This window comes from Phymastichus coffea, unplaced genomic scaffold, assembly GCF_024137745.1.
Source record: "Phymastichus coffea isolate CEN01 unplaced genomic scaffold, Cenicafe_Pcof_1.1 PCOF00008, whole genome shotgun sequence".
Taxonomy (NCBI): domain Eukaryota; kingdom Metazoa; phylum Arthropoda; class Insecta; order Hymenoptera; family Eulophidae; genus Phymastichus; species Phymastichus coffea.
In genome coordinates, this window is record NW_026706819.1 from 9,120,578 (window position 1) to 9,141,353 (window position 20,776).

Genomic DNA, 20,776 nt, shown 5'->3' on the forward strand with positions numbered 1-20,776 from the left:
TTATCCGAGTGGGTAATAAAATTTACGGGCATCTTGACGGCTTCTTGTACCGAGGGTCCGATTCCAAAGGCTGCGTGAAATATTGGAAGTGTCGGTACACCCCGCAGTGTCCAGCGCGTTTAACCACTGTAAATACTGGACGCAGTCTGATGGTACGTAAAGGTGGCTCACCAAGCTCGCACGTTGGACACGGAGCTGAGCCTGAAGAAGTTTCATCACTCCGCGTGATGTCAAATGTTACGCGTACTGCCCGGGAAAATCCGGAACGTCCGCCGTCGGCAGTTATGCGAGAGGTACAAGAAGCTGACTTAGCCGTGCAAGCTCGTCTCCCCAACCGCGACAACATTCGAAAACGAATACAGCGATACAGGGAACGTTTGCGATACTTACCTACAAATCCTACAAATATTCAAGATTTACAAGGTTATAATGCACTACAATGAAAATAATATTCTCGTTTCTTTTCTGACTTCATGCTCATATTTCAGAAATACCCGATGAGTTCACAAAGTCTTTAGCTGGTGAAAAATTCTTGTTGTATGATCCGTACGAAGATGACAATTACAATTTAGTTGGCTGTGGCAGAATTTTGGTATTCGCTACTCGTGAGAATTTGAATATTCTTTTTAAATCTGTCATTTGGTTTTTGGATGGAACGTTTCAAACGGTGCCCTTTATTTTTTTTCAATTATTTACTATAATGGGATCGGTAGTGCAAAAATACAGAGCAGAGCGTAAAATTGCTCTGCCCCTCGTCTACGCAATTATGGAAACTAAAAAAGAAGAGGCCTACTCGAAAGTACTCGAAGTAACTCTATCGCTCGCTGAAGCAGCAGGTATTCGAGTAAGATATCCTGTAACTGTTATGACAGATTTTGAAATGGCAATTATCAATGCTGCAAAGAAGTATTTCGAAGCAGATATTATAAGACTTTGTTTTTTTCATCTCTGTCAAAGCGTGTATCGCAAATTTCAAGCAGAAGGTCTTCAGCAACAGTACGGCGATGAAAATGATCCGAGCATCCGTGAAGCTGCACGTAGCATGTGTATTTTAGCTTTCGTACCTCCTGAAGATGTTCCTGATATTTTTGACGCTTTGGTAAACGAAGTACCAGAAAATTTCATTCATATAGCTTAATACTTTGAAATAAATTATGTTCGAGGTATAAGAGCTATTGGTAGAAGAAAAGCTGTGAAAGTACGATATGAACCTGCGTTATGGAACCAATATCATGCAGTTCTCCAAGGGACAGCGCGGACTAACAATGCCTCAGAAGGTTGGCATAATCGATTTCAGATATTAGTTGGGAGGCGCCACCCTAGCCTCTATAGCTTCTTGCGCGAGTTACAGAAAGAACAGGCTGACTTCGAGTACATGCTGCGTGAGTTAAGTCTAGGAAAAAAATTGAAAAGTTTGCCTACAACCAGGCTTCAGCGAGTTGAGAATCGTATTACCAGCATTGTAAAAAATTACCAAGAATACGTCGATGAAGAAAACGAACTTGAATACATTAAAACTCTCGGTTACTTTATTCACATGTAAACGTGGACGTAATAAATTATATTGGACATTTTATATTTTGGATTTTTCGGTTTGGATATTTCGGTTTGGACCTACTTTTGGACTTTTCGGTCTGGGCTTTTTGGTCTGGACTTTTCGGTTTGGACGTTTTGTCCTATAATCGTCGATCTAGCATAGTTTTTATGCAGAATGAATGCTTGTGTTGAAAGTGATGAATTATAACACAAATGATTATTATACAATTCTGAGTAACAAAATGTCCCGTCTTAGTCTATGTTTCATTAGTTGTTTAAAAATAACACTCGCCCATGTGCACAAGCTGGATTTTTACCTCTGTTACCTCATTCGGTTACTGAGCCTGATTGCTGTGTAATTTCAATGAAATCGTAGAACAACTTAAGTAACATTATTTATTAGTAACTTGCGACAAAGGCGTCTATAAACTTGTTCATATGATAAAATTCATGAAAAATGAACAAATGAAAAAATTGTTTCTAATGCTTGTTGATTTTCATAACGAAAACGTTCCTTATAGTTGTGTGAGAAAATATTTGTCTTATAGTGGTATGCTTAATGTACTTATAGAATGTGATATATTTGGTAATCATGTAGTTAAACAAGCGTTGAATAGCATTGGAAACTCTTATATGCTTGCAATTGAAAACTTTTTTTACACCAGACAGACTTGATAAATATAAAGATGAATTGCAAGTTTTAAAGGATTTGAACGATGCGATCGCTGAAAGAAATGTTAATGAAGCAAAGGAACTATTAGAAATATTTATTGAACTATCAAAAGATATAAGAAATGATTTTGGAACATTTGTTGCCAATGTTTAAATGTTTAATAATCTTCTCATGATGACTGACATTGCCCATAGTGGGCACAAATCAATTACAATTGGCCATTGAAAATTCTATGTTATCATTTGGACTTTGCTTCTTAATTTTTGGAATGTTATTTTATCGAATGACCTACAGGAATTTTAAATTATTAATATAATACATATATTTTATTCATAGATGAAAAAATAATTGAAAAATTCAATAAAAAGCGTTTAAAAACTGCATCAAATAACTTTTTTAGTAATTGTGGATGCGGTCGACATGGCATATACAGTCGATATTTATTTTTTCATAAATTAGCAAATAGATTTGAACTTATTAAATGCCAAACAATCAATACTGTTCATAATTTTATTGGTTCTAATTATACTAATAGAATATGAACTAAACCTAGTGAAATATCAAGCAAACCAGAAAAATATCTTCTTAATTTTGGATGAGGTATGTCAAAAAATAAAATAAAATTAAAAGAAAGCTACAACTCTGATAATAATTTAATAATAATTTATTAAATAATATAATAATAATAAATTTAATATCTAATCAAATATTAAACGATTGCTGAAGAATATTTGGTGAAAGAATATAAAAATAAACGCTGACTTGAAAAATTATAATAAACTTCGGTACCTAAATTATCACTAGAGCACAGAAACCTTGATCTCGAAAAATTGTTAACAACATCTACTTCCATTACTTTGCACATTCATCAAGCATTTTATGTAAAGTATCAATAAGTTAATTGTTTGTACCAAAAAAAGTTAACATATTATTACCGCCTTCAAATTAATTTTAAACGACATCGTGTTATTTTTTAGAAGCTTGAATAAAGTATTATTAGTTTGTTTGTGTCAAAAAAACAATACATACAAAAACAAATTTAATATATCTAAAGACAGAACTAAACAGAAAAATATTTATATTTTATTTATTCTATTATGTACAATATTTTGTGGATAATAAATCAGTATTCATTTATAATAAATCAATTATTAGTTTGAATTATAAGCTCTAATTGTAAGCTCAAAATCAGCAAATTTTAGTGCGGTGTGACGTAAATGAAAATTTTTGGAGAAAAATGGACTAAATCATTCTATTATAATCCTCCTATCCTCCTTATTTTTTTTATTGTAAAAAAAGAGAACCTAGCAAAGTGAAGCCATTTTATTCGTGAGCTGATTGGCTGAAAAATAGTTACGTAATCAGCTGTTGTGGATTATTATATATAGGTATATATTGTGTACGCTCATGAAAGATACCATAGATAAAATTAATGTTTGCAAAATGCATCAATATAGTGAGCATGAATTTCATATAAATTAATCGCTTTAATCATACCTAAAATAATGACTGACTGATACCTCAGTACAGAAATTAATTGAATTTTGCTCTATGCGAAGTTTAACTTTAAATAAAAAAAGTTAATCATGAAAGATATAAATTGGCCAATTATCACGATAAAATATTGTACAGTTTTAGTTAGCTTTATTAAGTTTCGTAAATTATTATAACATTTTTTTGAAAAGGCTCTAATTAGAACTGTGAACATTCTATACCGAAGTATGTTATTTACATTGTGAAGGATATGATTATAGAAAACTATAATGTTTTTAGAACTTACAATACATTTGTTATCGTGTTTTTCAAACTTGTAAATGATGATTTTGAATGATGAACACAGAATTTGGTATGATAAAAACTAAAAATTTCATTGATAACATTTTGAAATCACGAGTATATAACTGCATATTTATTTATCAATAAATAATATTGTCGGCCATATCTCACATCAAATCAAAAGAATATCTAATGCATATTGAATTTTTGAATATTCTATTTCGTCAATAAAACTGTGATCTATATTCGTGCATTAAAATGAATCCTACCTTAAATGTAAAGAAAAAAAGGAGCGCGCTAAACACTACTTGTAAATTGTCAAATTGACGATCTGAGCCCCAGAAGCGACCAAGAATAGCGGAGGGGATGACAATTACGGAAATTGAAATAGCTTTTTCAAAATCAATGCGTACTCTTTATCTATCGATATCCCGGCTTATATTCCACAGATTTTTATGATTTTTTTAAATTGATATATCGAAACAAGACAAACACTGATTTCAGCGTCTTATTATTATTAATATTTATTTATTATAATTATTAATATTTACTAACCTATTATAAGTATTAACTATTACACTTTTTTGCGCGCTCTTTATCTGTCGATACTTCTATTCCTTAGATTTTAATAATTTTTTTAAAAATCGATATAGCGAAACAAGACAAACACTGGTTTCAGCGTCTTATTATTTAATTATTAATACTTACCAATCTATTATAAGTATTCGCTATTACATTTTCTTGCGTGTACTTTATATGTCGATATGTCGACTTCTATTCCTTAGGTTTTGATGATTTTTAAAAATATTTATGTAACTAAAAAAGACAAACACTGATTTTAGCGTCTTATTATTCAATTATTGATACTTACGTCTTAAAATTGATCAAGGAATACTCTCAAATTTATTGAAATTTTCTGGAGAAAATTTTCGATTTTTCAAAACACCACCAAATTAATATTTCTAAAAAAAATTATCAAAAATATCTGAAAAATTCCTAGAGTATTTGTGGCTAATTCTAAGACTTTTTGTTTTTATAAATTTTTTCCTAAAACCTATAGTTTTTATGCAAAATATTATCAAACATTGTGCGAATTCTTTTCATTCGTTTTAACTTCTTTTTGAAAATCAACAATTTTCTCCAAAAAATTCGAACAAATTTGAGTGTTCTTTGATAAATTTTATAACATAAACTAAAAACTGAAAAAAAAAAAAATTTTTAAAATCAAAATTAAAAAATCAAAAAATTAAAAGTTAAAAGATTTCGATATTGATATGTTTTGTGGTAGAAAAAATTGATTAAAAAAATATTTGAATTTCTCATTATTCTGAATTTTGAGCCAGGAATATTGATTGATATCCAATCTGACTATTCAGTTGAATAAGTGAGCCTAGAGAAATTATTACTAATCTATTAAAAAATTACTATGCCCGAGAGAGAGAGAGAGAGAGAGAGAGAAGAGAGAGAGAGAGAGAGAGAGAGAGAGAGAGAGAGAGACGTAATTTTAAGTCGACCATATTAATTTTAGTATCAAAGATGGTATCAAAGTAGGGCATATTTACATTCTTGTAAGTTATTATCCATGTTAATTATTGATAAATTAAATTTACTGCTGACATAAATCTCACACTCATTGATATATAATACAAATATTTAAAAAATATACGGAAATTAAAAATTTCGCGAAATTCTTTAGCATTAACCACTCACAATGCTGGATGTCGCTGAATTAGAAAGAAATATAGCTTTGAAGATTTTTCTTGCTACACTAATAGTATGTAAATAGTCAGCGCAAAAATTTATGACATACTATAATTTCATAGGTTTTCTCACTATTTTTATGGAGTTTAATCATATTCCAATGACTTTATATGTATGACTAATGACTGATGACTGTATCTTCGAAAGGTTTTTAAATGAAAATAATGCTGATAACCGAAGATTTTCACGAAAGTAAACTTTCCAAATTGACTGTTACAATAGAACGCCCTTTACGGTACATTAATTATAATTTTGAAATAATCTAGTATTTATAGTTTAGAAAACATACATAAGATGTTTTAAAAAAATTAACTTCTTATTAATGTGCATATCATAAATTTAGACATTTGAAATTTCTCTATAAATGTTAAGTACGCGAAATAACTATAATATTATTTTGTAATCAAGTTAATATGGTTAAAAGAAAGCATACCAAAAATCAATAGCCATTGATTATTCATTGTTGTGTTTATTATTATTATATACAGTTTATACAGACTATAAGTGAAGAGTTGCTTAAAAATCGTCTTAAATACTACCACTCTAGGTCCAAAAACGCTGTCAAGTCTGTAATAGTGTACGAGATATACAACCCGGCCCGTCTAGATATAGTTTGTCCTCATGACAAAAGAAAACCTTTTACAAGTTCTCGTAAATATTTAAGTAGTACGGACCATCGCATGAGTACGCGCGTGTTTAAACCCGAAGTGATAGCTATTCGGCTGTTACTCTTGCAAGTAATTCCACGGACACGCAGGCCAGGGAGAGCTGGTCAGCTCGATGCACAATATAACAGTAAAGTACGCGCACTAAAGTAATAAAAGTTTGAGCAATCAGCACAAGATTATCGACAGTATTATCGACAGTAAATATCTTCATGCTGGTTAGTTGCAGTCATCTACAGTGCTCGAGCTGCAAAGCCAGGCCAACCGCACGTGGATCAGCTGACGCCTAAATACTTAAGAATGTAAGTCGACTTTTTTTTGGGACGTATCATATGGCCCGCAAATAAGCACACTTACAGCACCTTTCATAATTGATTTATTAATGCCACTGCTATTGATTGAACAATCGGTATGTGTATGTGTGTGTGTGTGTATATATGCATCGACAATCTTAACTGCGACTATTACGAGGGCTAGTTGCATGACTGACTCTTGGAAAAACTAACCTGTTGTTTCGCCGATCAAGAATTACAAAAGCGAGTACATGTGAGTAGGCATAAACTAAACGCAAAGCTGTGCGGCAGTACGAGACACTTACACAGTAATAACAGTAATTTCACGATTTTGGACTGCCGCTGCTCTCTCTCTCTCCCTCCCTCTCCCTCTCCCTCTCCCTCTCCCTCTCCCTCTCCCTTTCTCTATCTGTCTCTATTCTAGCAGATTTCCTTCAGCGCACAGATCCGGCAGCAAGATAGTCTTGTACAGATTTCTAGGGTCGTAAGTCATTAAAACTCCCTGCAGCTCCCCGCTGTGCTAGCTTACAGAACAATGAAAATTCCCGAGCTATTTACAGCTTGTACAGCTTGCAGAAATCTGTTTAGCATGAGCTCCAAAGAAAATAGCTTGGCTCATTGCGTTTTATCACCTGCATATCCTAGATAAATTTGACGATTTATTGTCAGTCAATTGTCAAACACACTATATTAGTTTATTTTATTTTCTAGACTCTCAAATCAGCTGTTTAATTTAAAACAAGTTGGAAATTTAAAGTATACCTCGTTCGATGTTTATTTTGACGTACATTAGCGAATTTCGTTTGGTTAAAATTAGTGATTAATATTTTCAATGTATAGTATTCAGCACTCAAAATTATCTTTTTATCCAGCTATTTCTCTTATAGTCATTTATGCTCTATGACGGATAAATTTCAACTGAGAAAAGTTTTCTGCTCACTTAGCGACCACTGCTATCTGCAAGAAAAAGCCATCTCGTATATGCACTTTATCTTCGGTGTTCACGAGTACCTATTGTCGGGCTTGCCTAGAGGTAGAGTTTTACGTATAGTACGCCTTTAGTGCATCAAAGAAGTGGTCAGATAGACAATTATGCTGCTAATAAGTGTCAGGCTGGCCTGGAAGATTCTTACTACTTTATTAAAGAAGAAAATGCCTAACTTCAAAGCACTTATCCTGGGTGAATTTCTATGGAAAAACTCAAACAGGCAAGCTCTTTTTATTACACATTTAAAGATGTTCCTCGTCATTCTCCGTATAATTTTTCGATATTCAATTTCCTTGCTCTTGTGATGCGGAGAAGAGAAAGGTGTGCGAGAGGAAGCCTATTTAGAATCGTCATTCAATTGAATTACTCGGCACGCATAGGTGCACAGATGAGAGTCGTCAGGCGCCAAGGCCGCTACGATAAGTGCAACTAAATCATCGGACTAGGTGGACGAATTCGCGCTGCAGTGGTGCAGTACCACAATGGTGATTGCTGAAATAATAAGAGAACGCCTTACTTATATATTTTCTAGTCATTAGATAAAAGATGAATCAACTTCTCTGTTTTTTGCCAAGCAAATTGAAACTAAGAGCTGATCTTCTTGCTGTAGTTACTAAAAATCAAGAAAGGAAATTATGAAAGTCCATTAATTTTTTTTATTGCTTGCAACCGCAATTGCATACATGAAATAATATTTCACTATTGTGCTATTGGAAGCTATCAATGGGGAATGAGCTACATTTCGCTCGATGATTTTGCATTATACTACTACAACACACTCATTACTGTCCAAACCGCGCAACAAACGACGTCTTCGTCGACGATGAAAGTGATAACACCTATATAGCTGTATACTCTCTTATAAAATATTCACATCAGTTTTGCTATTCGCTTCAAGTTCTATGACACGTCTACTGAATCTATAGCCGCGTGCGATTAGATGAGAGGCAAAATGGAAAGGGATGGAATGAGATGGCGATGGGTTGGAGCAATGGTGGGTAAGTGGAAAGAGGGGGTTTTAACTGAACTGAGCTCCCTACGAGACGAATAAACTATGCACTCCACGTACCAGAGAAGCCATGCCAGATTAAATTCCAAGGCGATTATGCCAGGAATATGTGCGCGCTTCCTCCGCGCCACAATGCTGCTGCTACTGCCACAGACACTGAAGCTTTGGATTGCTCCTAACCAATTGATCTTCTATCGACTCGTCGCTGATTTCAGTTGTCTGCACTGATAAATATTTGAGTAAATTAAGCTTTTATTTCACTCGAATTTCACCAAACACCCCTTTCCTTACATTTACCATTCTTTAACATGCAAATTAATCTCCCTTTCCTCCTGACCGCCACATTTTTCTCAAAAAATAAAACTCACGCGAGTAGGCTACCATTAATGCCTCGATCCTAGAGATTATTTTAAAATCAATTTTTTATTTGCATGCAAATAAAAATTGTAATTTAACATTTTGTATTATAATGACGATTTTTAATTATATCGGTTTTATAATAATATTGTAATGAATTTTATCGTAGAACATGCTAAAATGTCACTTGCTAATTATAATAGAAATTGTTATATTATAACTTTTACTTGTTTGTAAATACAAAATTTATTTTAAAATAGTTTTTAGGCTTTATGTATTAGCGACAGCTTATTCGCATGTAAGTTTCACTCTCTCTTGATTAGAAAATTATGGTGGACAGGGGTACCAGGATCATATAAACTGAATGAAGTAGACACGAGTGTTTACAATTGAGCATCTGGTAAATCGCAGATGTTGGTCTCTGATACATTTTTGATCAATAATTATAAATTAGCAGATCTTACATACAAGCAGCTGATCGAGTCTGCGTCTTAAGACGCGCATTTGTAGGTTGAACATATATACCTACATTAATGATATCGGCTTATGATATTTTACTATATTTACGTATTGATATTTTTAGTATTCAGACCTATATTGACATTTTTAGTATTTCAGACCATTTTTACAAACTAAACAAAGTATGTAATTAATATGCAGGTTATGTACATTGCGTTACATCACCATATTTACAATACTCCACCTGAGACAAAACCTGTGACAAAAAGTTGTCCCAGATAACGACAATACAATATTTTTAAATAACTTACTTAAAATTGCATAAATTAAATTAAAACTATTTTTGAATGAAAGATAGTAATATAGATTTTCGATTTTACTTCTGGATACATCAATATAATACACATGGAGACTATAAAGACGATGAAACACTTTCAGGAGAATCCTGATTACCTATCTTATTGTATACAGGATCGGATGCAGCCAGGCTTCATGGCTAGTTCATACCTACTCGCATGCGTACTTGACCGCGACACTTGACGAAAACGTGAATATTACATTAACCAGTCAGCACGAAATAGCCACAAAGGAACGAGAGTACATGAGACCATCACAATACAGTACAATAGCGATTCTGGCCTCTGGTATACATTTATTATTTCACTAACGTAATCAATAACGTTGCTTCTATTGACTAGAAGATAGTTTGAAGTGCTATCCGCCTTGTGATAAAAATTACAGTTTAATTGATACAGTCTTGAAAACGTTCTTTAAGGTATAAAATTTTAGATATTCGTTTGAATTTTTCTTTGTCAGATCGAAAAAACTTACTTTTATAATAGAATAAAAGTTGGTAAATCAGTAGAGTACTTGAACTTCACTTCACGTGCATCGAAATCGATAAAAGCTTAACAAAAACGACTATTAATAATAAATTAGCAAATATACATATAGTATTTACGAATATATTTGTTTTTATCGTAAAATTATGTAAAAGTATAATATAATATCTCATGTTCATTTCACTCTCTAAAGAAACACTCTGCCAGAGCAGTTGACATATTTTTTATCTTTACTTTAAATGTTTTCTATTCTACATTGTACAATGCTTGAAGAAGGGTAAGAATGAATGAGGCCGAATAGAAAACAATTGTTTATATGCATTCTCTCACCACCAGAGAGTTCAGGAACAATTCTATGGGGGTGCTTACTCGCAGTGTGCATTAAGCCAGTTTTCTAACGCAAAGATTCGTTTACCTGTCTCAAGAGGACTACTGCCAGAAGATTCTGTAAAGTAGCGGGTACTTGAGAAAACAAACTTCTGAAATTGTTCTTTTTTAAATTTACCTTAAAAATTCATTTTTTAAAATGTTCTAAACAATTTTTCATCAAACAGTAACTTAATGATTAGAAAAAAACTAACATAAATGTACGTATAAAAAAGTAATCTAATGATTCTCCTTTATATACTGACTGATTTTTTTATGACAAAAACTTTTTTTTTGCAAATACAATTTTAACAAATTATGCCGTTGCAGACTAAAATTAAATTGAGGAAATAATATGTTTTCAGTTTTAAATAATATAATTTTTTTATATATTTTTGATAATATTTTGAATTTTAATTAATTAACTAAAAGTAAAATAAGAAAAGGAGCCAATTTAAACGTAATAAATATCGTTGATTAATCCACTTTGTCTTATATAAGCGGTGCATTTTACGATACCACGTACATACGTACCATAACGTCATTGACGTCATGTATATTACGCGATTCGGCTTCAAGTAATTTGGAATAAATCATTCTATGTACAGATTATTTAATAAAAATCATAATTCACATATTTATTAAACTAAAAATGACATCTGTTACTCGATTGTTACAATAGAAAGACTAAGATATTATAGTAAAATGTCAACTGAATTATGTACTAACAATTTTTCAAAAAAATGAATTCTAAATAATTACTTTTTATTTGAACGTAATCCTGTTAATTTTTAAGAAAATTAGGTTTACACTCATTTTATGCAGCATATCAAAATATACCTTAATCATTTTCTCAAAGAAATTTACTTTATATAATTACTTTGGACTAGGAAGCGTAGTTCAACTTTTGAAGCCAAGAGAATTTTCGTGCAGAACGTTTCATAATTCTTCATGGTTCGTAGTTTAATCTCTCTTGTTGTTCGAATAGAAGAAAGAAAGAACGAAGGACAGAGGGAAGGGAGGACCATCTTGTCCGAAACATCATATATTTAAAGCGCAGCGCAGGATTTCTAGCGATTGTAAAACCGTCACTGACAGTTGTCACTGATTGTGAAAGTCGTGGTCCCATTGTTCGTTCTCCCACTAAAGATGCGCGCTCTCTACGCAGCAGGCGATGGTCCAAATAATGTTCCTTCTGTCTATCTGTTTGTCCCCCCCCCCCTCATTCTCTGTACAATGTTACACTTTTCAAATGACGTTTTCAATGACATTTTCTATAAATTTATTTTGTTGATTTATTTTCAAAAAATATACTCTATGATCATTTTTAAGCTAAACTTAACTAGTATTATCAGCATTTCTTCTTAAACATATATAGAAAAAGTGAAATGAGTTTTCCGTTTTAATTAAACTTTTTCGAACATTAGATAATAAAAAGCCATCTTTTTCATCGAGAACATCGACCAAAAGTAGATCTGTAATTTTCATAAGATCCGTCTATTTATATTATATTGAAGCACAGAATCCAAACTCCAGGTCGGAATTACGCATACACCGTATAAAATTCCTTATTTTAATCAAGGAAGCCTTCGTTACCCCAATGAAAAATAGAAAAATCTTCGTTTGAAAGTACGGTATTAAATGACAAAATGTTGAGGGTGTTTACGCAATTTCGAGCTCGAATTCGGATTCAATGCATTAAATCGATACGTGACTCTTCTTCAGAGTACAGATTACTTTTATCGTGTGCCGCTGAAATTTCAACAGTTTGTTATCATCGTGGGATTTAATAATAAATCGAGAACGATATAAAATATTTTTGAAATTTTCTGTTGTATTATCTGAATAAATCAAACTCTGGTGAATTTTTAAGTAAGGCGACATTATTGTGCTCGCGCAAGGCACATTTCTTATATTAATTTACATTATTGTAATTTTTTATAAGAAATAATTTATTATTTAATTAATAATTTATTATTCAATTAATTTATATCGGAGGAAATTTCTTCAAACGGGGAACAATTTTTCAGATTTCAAGGTTTACAAAATATCAATCTTGTGATGATACCGTAACAAAAATTTGTGCTCTATTTATTTTTAATATAATAATTTTGATAATCTTTTTTTTTAATGTGACAGTGACAATTTATTCATTGAATATAAACGCAAGGATCAATTCAAATAAATTGCTAACTATTTTTTTTTTATTTCGAGCATTTTCCGGGCTCAATCTGGGGATAACGATTTTATTTGACGTTTCAATGCTTTGCTATCGGAAAAAATTAAATACTATTTTCTTAAAAATTGAAATATTATCTGATATTATATTTTTGAGAGTGAAATTAACAAAAAATTAATTATTATAAAATTTTCTACCAGGCATAATGTACATTTACAATTTTCTAAATAACAGATGAATCTTCCACATGTAATTCTTTTATATGTTCATTTATTCCTGGAAAAATATTTTATGTAGAATACTTTCGAATAGTTATTTTCCAATTGAATTTTCTGGTAAAAGTTTACACCTTTAAGAGTATCTGCTTTTCTAATAAATAATATTTTGTTTTTTCATGTAAAAAACCGTCATGTTAAATAATTAAAATTTAAAAAGTCGTACAGAATCAAATTGTGCAGAATCAATATCTGTATGAAACGAACTTGCCATCCTCCCACCCCTTAATAATAGATATTCACTTTTAAAATTTATTTTGATTTTCCGTTATTACTCTAAAATTATAACTAGCGTTTATTTACTTCTACCTTTAATAACGACTAAATTTTTCGTAATAGTGATTACAATTTCTAAACATTAAATATTTTCCATTAAATTTTTTTTTCGAGGTAAAGTTAACTGTAGAAAAAAACATCTTTTGAATAAATATTTTTTAAATCGGTACAGTATATGTAGTTAAAAAAACAGATTAATTTACTATAAAGGTACCGCCACAGCGATTGTCTACATAACAATCTGTGTATAATCCACTTGATGGAATTATAAGATTTAAAGCGCTACTACTAAAGATATATTCTATTAAATTGATTGAAACAATGTTTCGTACATTGGATAATTCGTTTTCAGCCAAATATTATAACTGTCTAAACTAAAGACACTACATATTCTTCCTACTTCTAGGAGACGAAAATTCTGTATTCATCTTCATTTTTTTAAATGTAAATTTACACATATCTCCAGAATGGTTCGATCAATTTCAATGTAAGTGAGCTTATTCGAAAACATATGTTTCTGGAATGTTGCCATTTTATTAACAACTTGATTGAAGCATAGCTTAGTTTCGGTAATTGAAAAAAAATGTTCAATCACCTTTTGCCTTTAAACTAATCTTAATGGATCAAAATGTGCTAAAACCAACACTAGTACTATTCCTTATGTAGTCGTAAAAAATGATAAGATATTTCATTTTTACTTTTGTACACTTTTACAAGCATCAGAAGAAAGCTTTAGAAATTAATAATTCGTAATGTCTTGATTGAGAAGTTAAGCAATAGGACATTAATATTTTATAGATAAAAACTTGACCTTTTAAGTGACATCATAAAGTATAGAGCTAATTTTTTCTGATCAATATTAAGACTATTAAAGTGATATACGTATTCTTAGAACATGAACGAACAATACGAAAAAAAAAAGATTAGATTTTACAAAATTTGTAACAGACTTTCTTCAATGAAAGTTACAGATTTCATCATTTTTGAGGTTATTGGTTTTTTCTGGAAAAAAGAAATTACATATCGTATTTCAGAAAATCCATCAGAAACTAAAGATTACAAGAAATAACATTTTCCGCATTGAATGTATAACTATTGAAATTACCACAAAATAATCACAAGCGCCTTTTAATACGCGGAATCGACATTGAGAACCTAATAAGAAACGCTACGATACTGCGGACCCTTTCAACTTAAGAATTTCGGTGACGTAATTGCTTGATGCTCTGTTAAGAAGCATTATAACTAAAGCTGTATACTATAAAATTTATTAATTGAAAGGTTATTTTAAATTTAATAAAAGCCGATTTGAAAAAATACAACCTTCCATAGGTTATTAGACTACTTTACTTAATTGAATAATTTCCTCCTTCAAGAAAAAAATTTCGCTTTTCTCACTTTTGCGCATGCGTCGGTCAAAAGCGGGAAAAAACGAATTGTACATTTGATATTTCAAATAAGATAAAAAGTTGAAATAATTTTATTTTTTTAAATAAACTTTTAGTAAACTTGATAGACAAACAACAGTCTGTGTAAGAAAATCCGCAGAAAGTATTATTGTACGTTATTGCCGAAAAAGAAAATGAGACGGAAAGAGAAGGCAATCGATATAGTACAAGATGAGATGAGATACGTTACCAAAAAGGTAGCGTGAAACGAGCGAATGAGATAAAGAAAGAGAGAGAGAGAGAGAGAGAGCCGTTGGTTAGTAGGTAGTCATTGGCTATGGTTGTATAGCTTACAGGCTAGTGTGAAGCGGAACGGTATAGAGCTGAATAAAGCGAGATGGTGCGGCGTCAAGTGCGTGGATATATGCTTAGGTTGTCCGAGAAGCCTCGGCTCGTGAATATTCTAAGCTCTAAAAGCATATCTCCCCTTTGCCTCGCACTCATCTCGTCGCTGTAAGGTACGCTCGGAGGGTCCGTCACGTCTGTAACAAGCTTTCTCTCTCCCTCGCTAGCTTCGGGGCGCGTGGCCAGTACTAGTGTCGCCGGCACCCCCTCTGCCCAGCTGCCTTCGTTGCCTGAGCCATACGCGTGCACGGGGTATCCGCTTCGGCTACTGCTCTCGGCATGAGGACCGAGTGAATGAGTAAAACTACATGGGTTAGAAGGAGATGGCAAACGTAAGACATATATACATATACACACACGCGCACGTGCGTACATACACATATACACATATATATGCGCCCGAAATGGACACAGCGTGAAAAGTTCGATGGGCAGCGGCAAAGAGGTAGAGGGAGAGAGAGAGCAGGAAGACGGAGAGACGTAGATGGTTAAAAAAAGAGTGAGAAAGGGGAGAGAAGGGAGAGCGCTTACGTTAGGTAAATTCGCTTCAACTGAAGGGGATGAGAATTTCCGAGGAGACCGCTGAGGGTGTATACGGGCTTGATCGATAGCCGCACACGCGCCTTGTAGTCCAGCATCCCTTTTTCGCTTCGCCGCGGCCACACTCGACTCTGAGGACTTGACCTCGCAACATTTTCTTCTTTTCTGCTCCTCACCCTGTCGAGTGACGGTCGGTCAAATTGTGCTTCTTTTCATACTCTGCAAACTTTCGCCAATTCCATGCTTTATTTTGAATAAAGTTTTGTCGATTTTTATCATTGCTCATATATTATTTACTGGCATTTAAGCATACGTTGTGTTCTGAAAAATGACTGAACAAATTCGCCTACCTATAGTATAATTTATACAGTATAATTTATATACTCATACCCTCCCCCTCACACAAATTTTCAAAAAAAGCAAAACTGTCGTGCGAGCTGGCTTCAGAGACGGTTTTCAAAATCGGTTTTTAGAATATAATCAACAGCAAGCAAGTGTCTATAATAAATGTTAATTTCGATTATTACTACGTTCGAACTTAATAAGAAACAGGTTAGCCGATTTACTTTTTGGAACGAAAAAGTTTCTCTCATACGTTGTCTTATGAAAATCTTGAGCACATGTTTGAAATTTTTAGTATACATTTCTTTAGCTATTAGAATATAAAATCCAATGTAATGCAACATTTTAAAGCAACGCACCAAACGTTATTAACGTTTTTTACACGTTTTATTAATTTTTTCATGATTTTCAACTTATTTTCAAAGAATATGTTAGTAAATCATGTGAAATAGTAAGTAAAAAAACCAGTGAAGTCAAATTACAAAAAAATATTTATTGCACGTTAAGGTTATGTGACGAAATCCGCTAATATGTGCGCTTTGTAGACACGTAAAATTGAAATTTTTTTTTTAATCTAGCACTTCCGAACAAACTTTTTTTTATTATGTATCATACACAAGGATGAAAAACGTTGGAGAAAATTCGTAAAATTAACTGCTACTTTACTTTCCATTCAACAATAATGAAACGATAAAACCATAATTCTAATCAACTGAGTGCAAATGATCAATTTTGAAAATTAATAAATATTTAGTATTTTTTTTAATAAAAAATTTGCCTATAACTATGTACCAATTTTTTTAGTGTATTTTGTTATATACGGTTGCAGGTTGCTAGAGCTCAAAGTATTCGATCGATATTAATGTATATTCAAAAGACCATACAATGAATTTGACATCACTTTTAGTTTACGTACATTGAAGGCTGTAATTAACACTTACTTCATTTCAAAGTGGGTTTGAATATGTACGCGTAATAAATATAATCATGTTTCCTTGAATTTTTCATATTTTTTTTCGCTCTGTTACTATTTAAATAATGATCTACAATGGAGCGAGTGAATTTTAATTTAATAGTGTTGAAATTATGGAGCACAAATATATTTAGTCTACATTTTTAAAAACAGATGATGGGCTAATAAAAAATATGCGTTTTTGCTATCGTGCATGTTTTTCCTTCTTAAGGTGGCTTCAGCAATATTCAATAAAAACATTGTTTAATTTAATTTTGCAGGTAAACATACAATAATTCACATACTTTTTAACGCTCTCAATAAAAAGTTCGGTTCTCGTTGAAATACTAAAGAAATTAACAATTGATATTCATTAAAATTAACATTGAGTCTTATGAGAGTGTCATAAAAAGCGCTAATAAATCTATTTAAATATATATTTTAGTATAATAATAAATAGATGTTTATTCACCAATAAACATCCTTACAAGATGTTTATTTAATAATAGCATAACCGCAAAATAAGCGTCTGCTGACGTTAAAATTGTAGACAAAATAATTTATAAAGAGAAAAATATTTCAGTCGAACCTTTAATCAGTAGCCATTGTGCATATGCATGAGATTTGGCAACATCGTACCAGAATTAGCAGATAACAATGGCGCGATTTGTGAACTTGCATGATATGCTACGTTTTACTAAATAGCTTTTGAATAAAAAAATCAGTCTCTTGTATTATATCAAGAAATAAGAAGTTACATATTTTAATTATCATTTATGAAAAAATGGTTAGTTATAAAACGGTAATATGAGTTCCCATGCAATTTTTTAGATAATAATATTGGTATCGAAATCAGAGGTAAATTAACGTTCATAATAAATTATTTAATGAAAATACTTTTTTTTATTGATAATATTATAAATATTGAATTTTATTTATGCATTTTTAGTTAACTCTGCAAACAATTTCTTTATAATTTTTTTGTTGCTTGTCACTCGTGGCTTTCCGGAAATAATTTGAGCTAGTAAAATTGTCAAATCATCTAACTCATTTTCATAGGCTTTATCAAAAATTAATTTATAATTCCTGCTTTCGAAATTTTGCTTTTCATATTTTTAGAAATTTTGCATAGAGTTAACAAAAAGTTTTTATGATATTTTGTTTTTTCCTTACGCTCTTTTTCTTTCATTATGTATTCGACGCTTTGCGTTTGTAATTTTATAATAGAAGATAACACTTTGAATCTTTTTAATAATCTATCAAGTACAAAAACATAATTGACTGCGTTCTAAATAGTCATTAATTCTGTTGCATCTAAATGTTTTGAGCTAGAATTTTTTCCCTGAATGATTCATGATTCCTTTTTCTTTCTGGCAAAACTTTGTCTTTCTCATTATTTTAAATAAACTTTCTCTTCTTTTTTCCAACAGTTTTTTTTTTCCTTTTAAAGTATAAATCATTTTTATTGTTTAGAAGTATACTTCACACAGTAACAGTCATGTGTTTTTTCACTATACTACACCATCGAATAAAACAGCGTTGCCAAGTGTCTCATATCAGTAACGTACTATGGAAAGGCGGAAGCACGCCGGTCAACAAAAAATTTATAAGTAAATTATTTTTTATTGCTTTTTGTCTATTTTTATAAAATATTTTGCTTGTAAAACGATTTGACGGCAATATTTTTATCGTTTGACTTTAACTTAATAATGCACCCAAAAGGCCCCCACTTGATACATTACCCATTGCTCAAGCCACCTTAACCCTTTTCCTCCCAATTAACACAAATTTTTTCTTAACTTTCATCCTCATATCTTTTAATGAAAAAATCGTATGAAAAATTTATCAAGCATCATATCTTGTAGATTTTGACCTCCTCTTTCGAATGCCGTTGACAAAATTTACCTAAATTGTAAGCCGGAAACGTTATAGGCCGGTTTTCCGGAAAATTCACAAATTTTTCGCGTTTTTTTTTTCTAAAAAAAGTATATTTTGAAACGGAAAAAGTTTGCACACACCATTGAAAACACTGTTATCGGTGTTATAGATGTCTTTTCTTTCAAATGCCGTTGGATTTTTTCCGAAATTCAAAATGGCGAACACAAAATGGCGTTCGAAAGGAAAAATTTTTTTTTAAACTTGACGAATTTTTTTCTCCAAAACTATCAACTTTAGTGAAAAATTTCTAAGAACAAAAATATCTTAAAATTAGTCAAGAAATACTCTCAAATTTTTTCAGATTTTTTTACAGCGAATTTGGAAATTTCAATTTTCCGATTTTCCACGAATTCGATAATTAACTCTCTCGCCTAAAGTCCTATCGCGTCGCGATCAGGAAAATCGACTCTTAGCGAGGGTAGCAAAAAAAAATAATTGTTAGACTTGAAATTTTTTAAAAATTTTGTGAAACCAATTTGAAAAAAATGTATACTAGGAATAAAATTGATTAATTTTTTACTCAAAAACTATTGACTCAATAAAAAAATTCATAATAACAAAAGAGTCTTAAAATTTACCAAGGAGTACTCTCAATTTTTTTCAGAATTTTCCGAGTTAATTTTCGAATTCGTGGAAAATCGGAAAATCGAAATTTCCAAATTCGCTGTAAAAAAATCTGAAAAAATTTGAGAGTATTTCTTGACTAATTTTAAGATATTTTTGTTCTTAGAAATTTTTCACTAAACTTGATAGTTTTGGAGGAAAAAATTCGTCAAGTTTAAAAAAAAAATTTTTCCTTTCGAACGCCATTTTGTGTTCGCCATTTTGAATTTCGGAAAAAATCCAACGGCATTTGAAAGAAAAGACATCTATAACACCGATAACAGTGTTTCCAATGGTGTGTGCAAACTTTTTCCATTTCAAAATATACTTTTTTTAGAAAAAAAACGCGAAAAATTTGTGAATTTTCCGAAAAACCGGCCTATAACGTTTCCGGCTTACAATTTAGGTAAATTTTGTCAACGGCATTCGAAAGAGGAGGTTAAAATCTACATGATATGATGCTTGATAAATTTTTCATACGATTTTTTCATTAAAAGATATGAGGATGAAAGTTAAGAAAAAATTTGTGTTATTTGGGAGGAAAAGGGTTAATCCATTAACGCCTAGTCGGACACGTTTTGCACCACTTGCTTCCCGCCCTCATAGCTACTACATTTTGAGGCAAAAAAAAATCGCAACACTGCATTCTTATAGCTTGAAGTGTGCTCTTTTCGATGGTATCATTCAAATATCGGAAAATTTCATTTTCTATAGAAACATTATAACGAATTTAATTCATTCGTTATGTCTCTCTCTTCCCACGCATGCATGTACACAATTTATATACTTGTACTATATTTGAATTCACATTATATTGTACAGCAGCCTGCAGCAGCCGACAACGTCGAAGTGTAAGGTAAGAGAGAGAGCCCGGCATGTCTACTCACGTGCGTACAAGCAGAGAGAGTCGCGCTCGCATGTATGCGTGTATGCGTGTGGTCGCGCTGCCGAAAAGTGCGATAAAAGAGTGGGGACGCCTCTCGCGGCAATTGACTGGCAGACGTAACGCGGACGACACGTGTCTGGACGCGCATCGAGGCAAGGGCTTTTCCGTCCTTTTTTTTGCTTGGGCAATCGCCGCAATTTAGCGTCCCTCGACTTCGTCCTCTTTACTGGAGTGTTTGGACTTTCGGCCTGGCATTGCCTGGAATTG

The 20,776-nt window shown here is 32.0% G+C and overlaps 1 long non-coding RNA gene across 1 annotated transcript in view; it reads left to right on the forward strand.

Moving 5' to 3' along the window:
• The first annotated feature begins 6,579 nt into the window (after window positions 1-6,579).
• The window catches only part of LOC131669945 (uncharacterized), a 132,195-nt gene continuing 117,998 nt past the window's right edge, over window positions 6,580-20,776 (forward strand). The window contains exon 1 of the long non-coding RNA XR_009302410.1: window positions 6,580-6,713. This is a non-coding gene — a long non-coding RNA (uncharacterized LOC131669945). The remainder of the gene's footprint in view (window positions 6,714-20,776) is intronic.